Raw genomic sequence first — 13,940 nt, 5'->3', positions numbered from 1 at the left:
GGTAACATGAAACTACATGCAAAACTAAGCAAGTTTCATATAGAGCACACTCAAAACGGAGCAACGGTTCAACACATACACATGAAACAACTTTAAAGGACAAGCTGTCCAAAACATCAACTAGGCATCTTGCAAGCATCAAAACAATATGCTACAGCACCACAACGTGAAAACAAAAGGCATGAACGTGATGTACAGGTAAAGCATTACAAAACATGAACACTGAGCTGTCCCTAGAAATCACTAGAACAAGATCAAAAGGACATGGCAAGATTGCAAATAATAACAGTTTCACAGACTTGGTTGAAAATCACTGGACATGGCAGAAATAACATCAGGTTGCAAAGTTTAGAGCTATCAAACAACATGCTACAAGAACAGATCATAGCAAACAAAGGCATGGAATGAATCTACTAATTGCATAGAACAAAAGTCCCTTACTGATCACGAGCCACCAAGGCACATAAGATATGATGGCACCCATGTAAACATAGCAAGTTTCATAAACAGATTCAGACTTCAGAAAAACTGAGCATGGCATAAACAGAAGCTATGAAGGCATCTTTGCGAGCTCAAATCACTCATCACAAACCATTTCATGGCATGTGAAGGTAACTCACAGTAAGAAGACATGTTTATGAAGCTAAGCATGGCAATATCATAATCATAGGGTGCGTGGATCACTAGCAAAACACATGGCAAAACTGAATTTAAAGTTAACAGGCTGACAGCAACATTATTTAGCAATTTTGGAGCAAAATTACGACAATCCACATCAACCCATAAATGCAACCAAGGGCATGGATGGATAGAGAATAACATGTATAACAAAACATCCTTAGTGACAAACTCCAGATTATGCATAGAACTCATGGTAGCAACATGGCAACATAGCAACAAAATATAACAGACTCTGACTTGGCAGAAATGACGTCATAGAAATCAGCAACATCACGGAGGCTACTTTGCATGCTTGTGCTAGTCACCACATATATCCCAAAACTACAAGACAAGCACCCCTGTAAATATGGCATGATGTAGTTCAAAACACATGTAGAGCTCATGCTCATAGGATGAACACACAAAATGCAAGGAAAAAGACAAATCATCAAGTTCTGTTAACAGACATCAGTTAACATCTTATAGCACTCTTGCAACGATGATTAGGGCATCAATATGAACTCAAACAAGCATGTCTCAGTGGAATGAAATGAGTAGAATCACACGATGAACATTTTGACATACCATACATGCAAAATGGAGCAACATGCACAAAGTTAGTGCAGGTAAAACATGCACACATAAGAAGATTTTCCTGGGACTTGGAAGAAAAATACCCTTGCGAAAACGGGATCCAGGTCGGGGGTAGCTCCATCTCTCGTATAGGACAGCTTCGACGGAAGTCAACGGCGACGGGGAGGGGGCGTGGGACTCCGGCGGGGCTCGGGACGGCCGGGACTGGATAGATCGGGGCATGCGGAACCCATTCCCGGTGATGAGGCAGCTTGGGGCGGCGCGAGCACGGAGATCGGGGCAGCCATGGATGCTCCTGTGAATGTGAGAGAGAGAGAGAGATGCGTGAGGCAGAGAGATAATGAGAGAGAGAGAGAGCAGACGGGAGGAGGAGAGATGGCCGGCGGGGCTCGCCAGGACGGTCGCCGGCGGGAGGGACTCCGGCAGTCGCCGGCCGGAGCGACGGGAGACGAGCGGTGCGGGGCTCTGGATCGGGCTCCTCCCGATCTGGAGCTCGGGGCCAGCGGGCATGGAGGCGCGGGGGCGCGGAGCAACGAGCGCGCGGGGCGGGCTCGTGGCGGCGGGGCGGACGGGCCCGCTGTGGGCTTCGGCGGGCCGCGGAGGAGAGAGAGAGGACCAGCGGTGGCGACGTGGCGGCTCAGGATTGGCCAGGAGCGGCGACGCGGACATGTCGGGCGGTGGGAGGATTTGTCCGGCGGCGCGAGGTGGAAGGAGGCTAGGGTTTCATCTGCGCAAATTTCGGGGGAGAGGCACATATTTATAGGTAGAGGGAGCTAGGAGAGTCCAAATGAGGAGCGGTTTTCGCCCACACGATCGTGATCGAACGACCAAGAGCATGGAGGGGGGTTAGATGGGCTAGGGCTGTGGTGAAGGGGGGCTGGGCTGCAAAGAGAGAGGGGTTTCGGGCTACGCGGCTAACCGTTGGGGCGTCAAACGGACTCCGAATGCGACAAAAATTGACAGGCGGTCTACCTACTCTAAAACAACACCGCACGCCAAGTTTCATCCCATTCCGAGAACATTTTTATGCCACTGACAAAACAAGGTCGGAGAGGGGCAACAGGCGCGTGTCAGAGTGTCGGATCGTGACACGGACAACGCGGAAAAAAGGACCGGATGCAAGTTTTTAAAATATGAGGATGCAATGCAGATGATGACATGGCAAAATGCAACACGCAAGAAAATGACATGGCAATGACGACGAATAAACAGAAGACACCTGGCGCATCGGATCCGGGGCGTTACAACTCTCCTCCACTAACAAGAGATCTCGTCCCGAGATCTTAGGAATGAGACGGGGGGAAGAGTTTGAGGTGAAACAAGAACGCAAGAGGGAAAATGAACAAACTCGAGAGCACTCAGGTAGAAAAGAGGAATGACGAGAATGACGAGAATCAAAAGCTCAAAGAACCAGATAGACTCTGAAACCACTCCGATTAGAACAAGATAAGAATGGAATAAGTCTGAAAGAACTTAGGCAGAACTCTGGCTAGACAAGGAAAGAATAGAACATGAACTTGAGAAGATGGAACGATACTTGACTTGAGGAACAACACAAAACCTCCGGAAGAATTGAAAAAGTTGAACGAAAGAACGGAGAAGAAGAAGACCACTTCTACCACAATCGAGTTGAGAGGGCTCCTTGCAAGGAAGGATTGAACGGGGTTGCTGGAAATTCAACAGCAAAAGAATAAGCTAATTGTGGGCTTATGGAAAACATCTCAAAATTGTGAGGTGATAACCAGTGACAAACGGAAAAGATTGAATAACTGAGAAGAACGAAGAAATGCAAAACTCCACTTCAAAAGAATACAAAGAATTAATTGCACTTCGAGATGCAAGAATAATGATACTTGAGCTCCAATAAGAATCTTCATGAACACTAGAAGAATGAATTAAATCATGACGAGCCACCATAAGAACTCCGGTAACAAAAGGATGACGAGATAAAATTGAAGGATTAAAGGTATAAGATTAAAGCCTTGCGATGATTCCGATGGAGATTCCGACGAGATGGCCGAGGAAGCTTTGAACTCCGGTAAAGAAAAGATGAAAACACTTTGAACCGAGAATGTGATAAGATGAACAAACTCCGAAAAGAAGAGATTAATCCACTTGAAGAAAGAAGAATAAATATTATGTTATGCTTATCCTTCACCAATTTAAATTGATGACAAGCAATGGATTTGCATACTACTTATTCGCGTTGGAAAAGATTAAGGGGGGAATATAGCGCGAAATTTGCGAAGGTCTTCATGAACCACCGGTAGGATTGGAAAAAACGAATTAATTGATATGCCGACAAGGAATATGAATGTTGAATGAACCACCGTTAGAAATGAAAATGAACGAAGAAAAGGGAAAGAATCGTCGGGAAGAATTAGAGCAAGCACGAAGATACTTGAGAGAATTTAGATACAAGAGAACGAAGAGATCACGAACTGATTGAAGACTACTTGAACGAAGCACCGGTACAAATATAGGAACGAACAGAGCTGAAAACTTGGAACGAAGAAATATTCTGAAAAGATGGCCTTCGGATGATCGAGAGAGAAAGCAACTCCTAAAATACTCCGGATGGATGAAAAGAATTGCACGACTAGAAACAATTTGATAGGGTAACATCGAGCTAGCACCGCGAATCTCCGGGAGAACGGACAAGATTTAAGAGAAATTCTTCTTCGGTCTTGAAATGATGAGAATGACGATGAGAAACACCTTGAAGAATTTGTTGAAACACTTCGAAAGAATAAAAATAGGAAAGATTGAACCGAACATAAACGAATTTGGAAATGATCTTGGAGAAGGCATCTGACTGATGAAATTCATACTTACGTCAAATTTCAAAAGAACTAGAGAATACCTCCGGGAAAATCAGAAGAGTCGGGTAAGATCCTGGGAAAGACCTGTTGGTTAGGGCCTACTGAAAAGAAACACCGTTGGAAAGGATTGTTGAAAGAGAAATGATGCACTGGAACAACTGAAAGACTTGAATGAGGTGACAACGTCGAAATTATTGAATGCAAACACGAATCTTCTGAGATGTCTTCATCACTCTGGAACGATTAAATGGCGAGAGGCGAACAAGCAAGGGGAAACACTTGAGGACTATGATCAACCCGAGAACTTGAATTTGATCCATTAGAAAGAAAATCGAGACGAACAATGATTAACAAGATGAGAATTCACCGGTTGAGACAATTGAGGAAAGACTGAAGATACTCCACAGGAATGAAATTGATGCTCGAATAGAGGTTCAGACTCCGGGAATAAAAAGAGGTGGGAGGGCGGGAAAACACAGGCAACTTGAAACAGGGAACCGACAAATCCGGTTCCGAGAAGAAAAAGGGTGGGCGGGTGTGAAAAACAAGGACAACTTCGGACAGGGAAACAACATCGGTTGAAAAGAGGTGAGGATTAATCTAGCAAAAGATGACGAGGATCGAAACCACTCGAAGAGAGGTGCACCGGATTGAAAAGAGGATGGACAACGAACGAAAACTAACCTCGTGATCCTAAAGGAAAATTGAAGGGGAAGAGAAGTAGTTCAAAACACCTACGTCAAGATTTCTCACCAGAGCGACGAAGGGGGTTGAGGAGTAAAAAGAAGTCCTACTCTCCGATATAACTAGACTCCGAAAAGTTTTGTTCTAGACTCGACATCGGCCAAACTATACGATCAATCAAGGGGGGCTCCTATGGTAGGTCGAGGCTCTGATACCAACTTGTCACGCCCAAGATGCGACCCTATCCTAAAGGAACTCGAAGGTCCCACCAAGGATAGAAGCGCATCTTGAAGATGCTTTTGCAAGGTGGATATCATTACATCAACATTACATAATAGATGGGGATACATACAAGGCATACAAATGCCGCCAGAATACATCAACACATCATACATAAGATCAACATCCGACTACGGAGGAACACAAACAGAAAATCAAACGACATCCACCCTGCTAGCCTAGGCTGCCGACCAGGAACCTAACCCAAGATCAACGAAGAAGAAGAAGGAGAACTCCAACACAAGTAAACATCGCTCTCGCGTCATGATCATCGCATAACCTGTACCTGCAACTGTTGTTGTAGTAATCTGTGAGCCACGAGGACTCAGCAATCCCATTACCATGGGTATCAAGACTAGCAAAGCTTAATGGGTAAGGAAGGGGTAAAGTGGTGAGGTTGCAGCAGCGACTAAGCAAGATATGGTGGCTAACATACGCAAATAAGAGCGAGAAGAGAAGCAACGGAACGGTCGAAAAGCTAGAAGTGATCAAGAAGTGATCCTGAACTCCTACTTACGTCAAACATAACCCAAAAACCGTGTTCTCCTCTTGAACAACCCCGAAAAGAGACAATCACGATTACGCACACGGTTGCGTATTTTAGAAGAGTTTACTTCAAGTTTACTACAACCGGATATCAACAAATTCCCATCTGCCACATAACTGCGGGCACGGCTCTCGAAAGTTTAAAACCCTGCAGGGGTGTCCCAACTTAGCCCATGATAAGCTCTCACGATCAACGAAGGATATTCCTTCTCCCGGGAAGACCCGATCGGTCTCGGAAGCCCGGTTTACAAGACATTTCGACAATGGTAAAACAAGACCAGCAAGACCGGCCGGATGTGCCGACAAATCCCGATAGGAGCTGCACATATCTCGTTCTCAGGGCACACCGGATGAGCCAGACGTCGGGTTGGCATAGACCCTGGTTGCCCAGGGGGCGCCGGACATCGCTCGGTTTGGACCAGCACTTGGAGAAGCACTGGCCTGGGGGGGGGGGGTTAAAATAAAGATGACCCTCGGGTTGGCCGACCCAAGGGAAGGGGTAATAGGTTGTTAGGCGAATGTAAAACCAAGGTTGGGCCTTGCTGGAGGAGTTTTATTCAAAGCAAACTGTCAAGGGGTTCCCATAACACCCAACCGCGTTAGGGACGCAAAATCCGGGAACATAATACCGATATGACGGAAACTAGGGCGGCAAGAGTGGAACAAAACACCAGGCATAAGGCCGAGCCTTCCACCCTTTACCAATTATATAGATGTATTAATAATATAAGAGATATTGTGATATCCCAACATAAACATAATCCAACATGGAGCAATCTTCATCTTCACCTGCAACTGGCAACGCTATAAGAGGGGTTGAGCAAAGCGGTAACATAGCCAAACAACGGTTTGCTAGGAAGGGTGACAAAGGTTAGAGGTTCATGGCAATTTGGGAGGCTTGATAAGCAAGTGGTAGGTAACGCGGCATAGCGATAGAACGAAGCAAATAGCATAGCAATGATAGTAGTGAGATCCAAGGTGACTGTCATCTTGCCTGAAGTCCCGCTAGGAAGAAGAACGAGTCCGTGAAGAAGATGAAGCCACAAAGACGAACCAAGCGTGGAATCCTCACGATCGCAACGAAATGGGAACTAACGAGAAGGAGCACAACTGGAAAGAAGCAAACAACAAGGTAAACAAATAACACATAAACATGACATGATGCTCAACCAAGTATGATGCATGACAAGGCTACATGAAGCTACTCATGGCAAGAGATGATGCATACAAGAGCAACACATCAAAGCAAGTTTAAATGAGGCCATAAATGCAACCAAGGGCATGGATGGATAGAGAATAACATGTATAACAAAACATCCTTAGTGACCAACTCCATATTATGCATAGAACTCATGGTAGCAGCATGGCAACATAGCAACAAAATATAACAGACTCAGACTTAGCAGAAATGACTAAGTCACAGAAATCAGCAACATCACGGAGGCTACTTTGCATGCTTGTGCTAGTCACCACATATATCCCAAAAATACAAGACAAGCACCCCTGTAAAGATGGCATGATGTAGTTAAAAACACATGTAGAGCTCATGCTCATAGGATGCACACACAAAATGCAATGAAAAAGACAAATCATCAAGTTCTGTTAACAGACATCAGTTAACATCTTATAGCACTCTTGCAACGATGATTACTGCATTAATATGAACTCAAACAAGCATGTCTCAGTGGAATGAAATGAGGAGCATCACACGATGAACATTTTGACATATCATACATGCAAAACGGAGCAACATGCACAAAGTTAGTGCAGGTAAAACATGCACACATAAGAAGATTTTCCTGGGACTTGGAAGAAAAATACCCTTGCGAAAACGGGATCCAGGTCGGGGGTAGCTCCATCTCTCGTATAGGACAGCTTCGACGGAAGTCAACGGCGACGGGGAGGGGGCGTGGGACTTCGGCAGGGCTCGGGACGGCCGGGACTGGATAGATCGGGGCATGCGGAACCCATTCCCGGTGATGAGGCGGCTTGGGGCGGCGCGAGCGCGGAGATCGGGGCAGCCATGGATGCTCCTGTGAAGGTGAGAGAGTGAGAGAGATGCGTGAGGGAGAGAGAGAACGAGAGAGAGAGCACACGGGAGGAGGGTAGATGGCCGGCGGGGCTCGCCTGGACGGTCGCCGGCGGGAGGGACTCCGGCGGCCGCCGGCCGGAGCGACGGGAGACGAGCGGCGCGGGGCTCTGGATCGGGCTCCTCCCGATCTGGAGCTTGGGGCCAGCGGGCACGGAGGCGCGGGGGCGCGGAGCGACGGGCGCGCGGGGCGGCGCATTGCGGGCTCGCGGCGACGGGGCGGACGGGCCGCGCGGGCCCGCTGCGGGCTTCGGCGGGCCGCGGAGGAGAGAGAGAGGCCGGCGGTGGCGACGTGGCGGCTCAGGATTGGCCGGGAGCGGCGGCGCGAACATGTGCGGCGGTGGGAGGATTTGTCCGGCGGCGCGAGGTGGAAGGAGGCTAGGGTTTCATCTGCGCGAATTTTGGGGGAGAGGCACATATTTATAGGTAGAGGGAGCTAGGAGAGTCCAAATGAGGAGCGGTTTCCGCCCACAGGATCGTGATCGAACGTTCGAGAGAATGGAGGGGTGTTAGATGGGCTAGGGCTGTGGTGAAGGGGGGCTGGGCTGCAAAGAGAGAGGGGTTTCAAGCTACGCGGTTAACCGTTGGGGCGTCAAACGGACTCCGAATGCGATGAAAATTGACAGGCGGTCTACCTACTCTAAAACAACACCACACGCCAAGTTTCATCCCATTCCAAGAACATTTTTATGCCACTCATGAAATGTCGGGGATATACCCCGCGGAATGACCCGGCCGGAAGTATGACCCGGCCGGACTTGGCGCTTCACCGTGACCCGCCAGAGGACTGGCGACTCACGGGTCTGGCGGCTCACTGTCAGACGACTCACGGATGACCCCGACGGCGGGTCAGATAGAAGACTAGGCCCAAGGCCCAGAAGGCCGGCTCACGTTTATGATGGGCCGGCTTAAGAAGAAAGGGATGACGAATATTTCCTCTACGAGGAAGCAAGACCCGTACTTGTAATTAACTTGGAAGAGAAGATAGACTAGTCCTAGTCCTACTAGGACTCCACATGTAACCCGCCCCTCTAACTTATATAAGGAGGGGCAGGGCACCCCAAAGAGGGACGAGCAAACAATCAACAATCTTTAGGGCTAGACACAAAGAGCCGGCTTACAGGCGACTCTCTCATAAGCATAATGAGACCTAGCCACAAACAGCATGTAGGGTTGTTACCGGATGATGTTTCCCGGGGCCCGAAGCTGTCTAAACCCTTGTCTTGTGTGTTGATCCGCCCTGCGTCTCTCATCCCAATCAACCCCTCTCAAGCTACTACATAGATGCACTGGCCTCACGACTAGTCCTGACACCTAGGACATCTGACGTGTTAATTCCACGACAGTTGGCGCCCACCGTGGGGAAGCGCACGGTGGTGTTGAGTTCTTGAAGGGATCTCTCGAAGGGATCAAGAAGTTAATAATTTTTCGGCTGAACAAGAGCTGGCCTGGAAGGGTCAATATCGACGCTTGGTTGATCAGTCAAGGGTGAAGAAAAGTTTCAGCAACAGTATCAACGAGAGGATTAAAGTTGCCTATCCTTGCGCCGCCGCCGATCGCCTACAAACGACTGGATTTTTCGCTGCAGCGATCGTATTGCAACAGTACGCCAAGACCGACAGGAGTTCAGTGCATGCGTAAGTCGTCCGAGGCTGCGATTTAATCCGCCGAGTTCCACGTTTTTTCCACGCTGTCAGGCTTCAAGTCCCGAGAAGATTCGTGTCCATGGGTTACTCATCGATCCGCTAGCTGCTGCCTTCGCGTGCGAACGCACGCCAGAACCTGCACAATCGCATCAACGCAAGTGATCCTGGTTTAAAAAAAATAGAAAAAGGGAAAGACAGCCGACGAACAGTCAATCAGGCGGAATCAGATTTGGCCACGACTCAGAGGCGGGGACGGACGAGGACCTCGGATCGAGCCACCGCTTCTCGCGCCGCGCCTAGCTGCCGGACCGTGACCGCCTCTACTCCGTGTTGAGCCGCCGCTGCTGTAGGCGTGCCTCGAGTGAGCCTCTCGCACGGGCCTCTGGCACGGCCACGCCATTGCGCCCGGCGCTCCCAAGTCGCCTTGCGCCGCCCCGAATTACTCTGCCATCACGGACCTGCCGTCGTCGCCTCCTCCGAGTCGCTATCGCGCCTGGCTACCTGCGAGCCGCTCCTCCTCGCTCCCGTGTAAGCTTGCTCCTGTGGCCTGGCGTTGGCTTCACCTTTTGCTGCAGGCCATCCGGGCCGCCCTGCGCGCCGTCCGTCTCCGCCACAGCCTGGTGCCTCCGAATCGAACCGGTTTTCGCCGTCATCATCTGCAAGAGCCGCCATCCGGGGTTTTAATCGGGCCTTCACCCGTGGTTACACCAGCCGCCTGATTGGTTCCGGGCAGGAGACGCCGCCCTGACGAATGATGTTTCAGAAGAAAGCGCTGCAGCGCTCTACTACAAAGAGTTCACGCCAAAGGGGAAAAAAGGGTCAAACTGGACACTTGTTTGACTCCCGTACACATGCTGGAAGAAAAAATCAATCAGCATTATAGAATACTATTACCCGACGCGGAGCTCCTGGAGGATTTTCACTTGAGGATGCACCCTCATTGTCTCGCGTGCTGAGCCATCGACTATTGTTACTGCAGTATTAAATACTACTGTTAGCACGAGTGTTCTGCCATGAAGAAAAGAGAAATGCAAAGGAGGCGTGTCACTATTGCCACCATGGCATCACTGTGAGCCGGCCACTACTACTCCACATGAGGTTAAGGCTACAGTCGAGACATTGTCTACATTCACCCGATGAAACTACCAGGTGCTATCTTTTCTATGTATCTTATCGACACATATTAAATCATTTGAGAACAATTACTTTGATCTGTGTATTTTTATATACAGGACAATCATTCACCACAAATATGGTTTATACCATGGGTATGGAGCACAGGGCTGACAATATTCCGCCCGGTGATAGTCCGTAACATATTACCCGATGAATGGACGCGCACAAGCCGCCGCCCGTACGACCCGGTCTACATCAACTAGGCGGGACAGTGCCTGTGATTGACTCGCGCGTCCGCACCGGCTTATAACGCCACGGACGACTCGCCCGTGCGCCCTCGCGGTCGGTTCACGTGTCTGCGCCAGCTTACAACATCGTGGCCGACTCGCTGTCCGCGCCGGCTTACAAAAGTCACGGCCGACTCACCCGTCCACACCGGTTTACCACGCCGTGGCCGGTTCACCCGTGAGCGACTTCAACTTCATCTAGCGATCATCAATTTCATGGCAGATTATGTCCGGCCTGGCACATCAGGTGATATCCATCTAAAATATATTTTATTGGTACATATTATTTTGTCAAAGAGCAGTTTATCTTTGTCTTGGTCTGCAATATTGTTGATGCAGGACAATTGTTCACTACATCAAAACGACGTGGTTAACTCGCCCGACCGCGCCGGTTTACAACACCTCGGCCGGTTCATCTGTCTGAGCCGCCTCTGATGCTGAGGTCGTCTTTTCCGTCCGCTTCTCGCAGCCTGGTCTACATCAACACACCGAGCCGCACCTATCTGCATGAGCTGTGTATTGAGTATGAGCAGGTCACTACTTGGGAAGCCCGGTTTTCTTCCAACAAATTGGAGGCAAATTATCATATGTTATCAGCCGCTGTCTGTGCTTGGATAGCTCAATGGACATGCGCACAAGTCGCCATCACTACAGTTTGGTTAAACTTCAAACAGCCAGTTGGAAGGAACCATTGGCCGAGTTGCTGACACGGCTCATACGGGATCATTTATAACCCGCCGCAGTCACCTCAACCTTCTGTGGATACACATAGTGTTATGAACACCAATCATATACAAGTTATGCCGGTTTATATCACGGTTAAATATGGAGAATCTCAAGCCAACTCCTCGAGTCATCTTGAGACTCGGGGGCTACAGTGACATGACTCGGGAACCCCGGGTCGTTGGAGGGAATGATAACCCGGTTCCGGAGGCTGCTACCATATTGATGAAACTTTAAAGGCCGTCAGAAAATTGCCGGTTCAAATAAAGATTCCGGTTTAAAATCCGGTTCAAGAGATATCTTTCTCCCGCAAAGTTTTGACGCTCCCAAATCTGGTTCAAACGTCCGGCTCAAGGTAAATTTGTATCTTATAAAGCTTTGAAGCTCTTAATATCCGGTTTACAAATTTCCGATTCAAAAAGAGGTTGTCTCTCGCAAAGTTCGAGTTCTCAGGAAAAATTAAAGGGACCAAAGAGTCTGTTACAAAGCACAACTCAAACATAGGTACCCTGCTTTAATGACCATCAGGATATGATCGTATTCGAATTTAGCTTAACCCTTTTGGTGTGACCCTGATCGTATTCGAATCAAAGTCGTTAAATATTCTCATGATCACTAGGGGGCTTCCTGTTCAAACATAGGTCGTATTCGAACCAAAGAGAACATAGCTATCGATACCCTTTTTGATCGGCACACTGCCGAGCTCATTGGGGAGTTTCTTGGTCATATTTGAACCATAGCTCAACCCCCTTTGGGAACCGACGTGGATCGTATTCGAATCAGCGTCGTTAAACAACTCTCAAGGTCATTTGGGGGCTTCCTGTTCAAACATAGGTCATATTCGAACCAAAGAGAACATAGCTATCGGTACCCTCTTGATCGGCAACGCCAAAGCCACTGGGGGCTATATGATCGTATTCGAATCTTAGCTTAACCCCTTTGGGACGGTTTTCTGATTGTATTCGAATCAGAAGCCTCAAGATTTTTTGAAGTTTCTTTTTGCCAATAATTTTTGGGATTTTATTTGAAGCTCTTTTGAACACATCTAAAGTGTATATGAGTGGTTTCTATTTAAACCCGGCTTGATTTTTGATGCTAAGTCGCCGGCTTATGACAATCATCATTTATGTGGAAGCATTGGCTTCTAAGGATTGGGTTATCACACTTACTGCACAGGTATCATAAGCCGGCGGTATAGTTCAATATCACATGTATGATATTGTTTATACATAATTATGTTAAAACTAGCCCTGGCTATGGGCTTTAAGCCGCCGGTATGTTTTGAATTGCGCCATTGGAATCATGCGCGTATCAAAGATTAGGTAATCACCCTTATTGTGCAGGTCATATAAACCGACAAATGCAAATTCAATATCACAAGTATGATATTATTGTTATGTTTTCAAAGTTATGATTCATAACAGGCTTATCTGTGACTCCTTTTTTACACATTCGTGGTCATATGTAAGATACTATGACCCGCCCTGCGGTAAACCGCCAAGGTGTCTTGTGATCTACTTGTGTGCAGGATAAGACTACATTTGGGTGGTTACCCGCCCTGGCTTTTGACGTTAATTCGTCAGGGCATATGTTGTTTAAACTCTGTGCAGGATTTGCAGAACTATGACTTATATAAATGTTTAAGTCCAAACCCGTCATCGAAAGATTGACATTGGTGTCTCAAAGGGATTATCAATTCTTGATTTTCTCAAAAGGCTATAAATAGCCGGGTTACAAAATTTCCGGCTTACAATGGAGGCGTAATAAATCACCATCGGCCAGGAGCCGCTGGGTATCTAAACTCCGGATTTACTTGTCAACAGATAAGGTATTTGAAATCTTTAAATAGCCAAACTTGGCTGGATTTTCATTATGATTTGAATGATTGAGGTTTTCAAACCGGGTTAGTCAAATCTTTAATAGCCAATATGGCTGGATTGTTATTATGGTTATCAGAAACTAATATTATGATTGAGGTTTTGAAAGTCGCTTCAGCGCAATGGCTATTATTTTATCAATGGATATGATTTATTCTACAATGATAGGAATAGTCCCGAGTCGCTGCACGCTTATAACCCGGCACTTGGGGGCTACATTATTCAAATTGAGATTACATCAAATATGCAAGTCCCATGTCACTGCCAGCATGCACCATGGCACTTGGGGGCTAATGCAAAGTCATTTTTACTAATCTTATTGAAGACCCGACTCATCATATCATAATGAGCCGACCCTTGGGGACTACTAATTGCTCCTGTCAAAAATTCAAGACACTTCTAGGATGACCCGACTACACTACTATAACTATAGCCGACTCATGGGGGCTACACAACCGGATTTTATTTAAAGCCATGGTGATAAGTCCCGGCTTATTCATGCTGATTAAACCGGCCCTTGGGGGCTACAGGTAATATGGATATAAGGGAGAAATATCTTCAAATTCTCAATTTTGAGTAAATCAGATTGACCTGGTGTCTACAAAAATCACAAACCG

This window comes from Triticum aestivum, chromosome 7D (assembly GCF_018294505.1).
Source record: "Triticum aestivum cultivar Chinese Spring chromosome 7D, IWGSC CS RefSeq v2.1, whole genome shotgun sequence".
In the NCBI taxonomy this organism is placed as follows: domain Eukaryota; kingdom Viridiplantae; phylum Streptophyta; class Magnoliopsida; order Poales; family Poaceae; genus Triticum; species Triticum aestivum.
The sequence above is the reverse complement of the archived record's forward strand: the minus strand, read 5'-3'. Positions refer to the sequence as shown.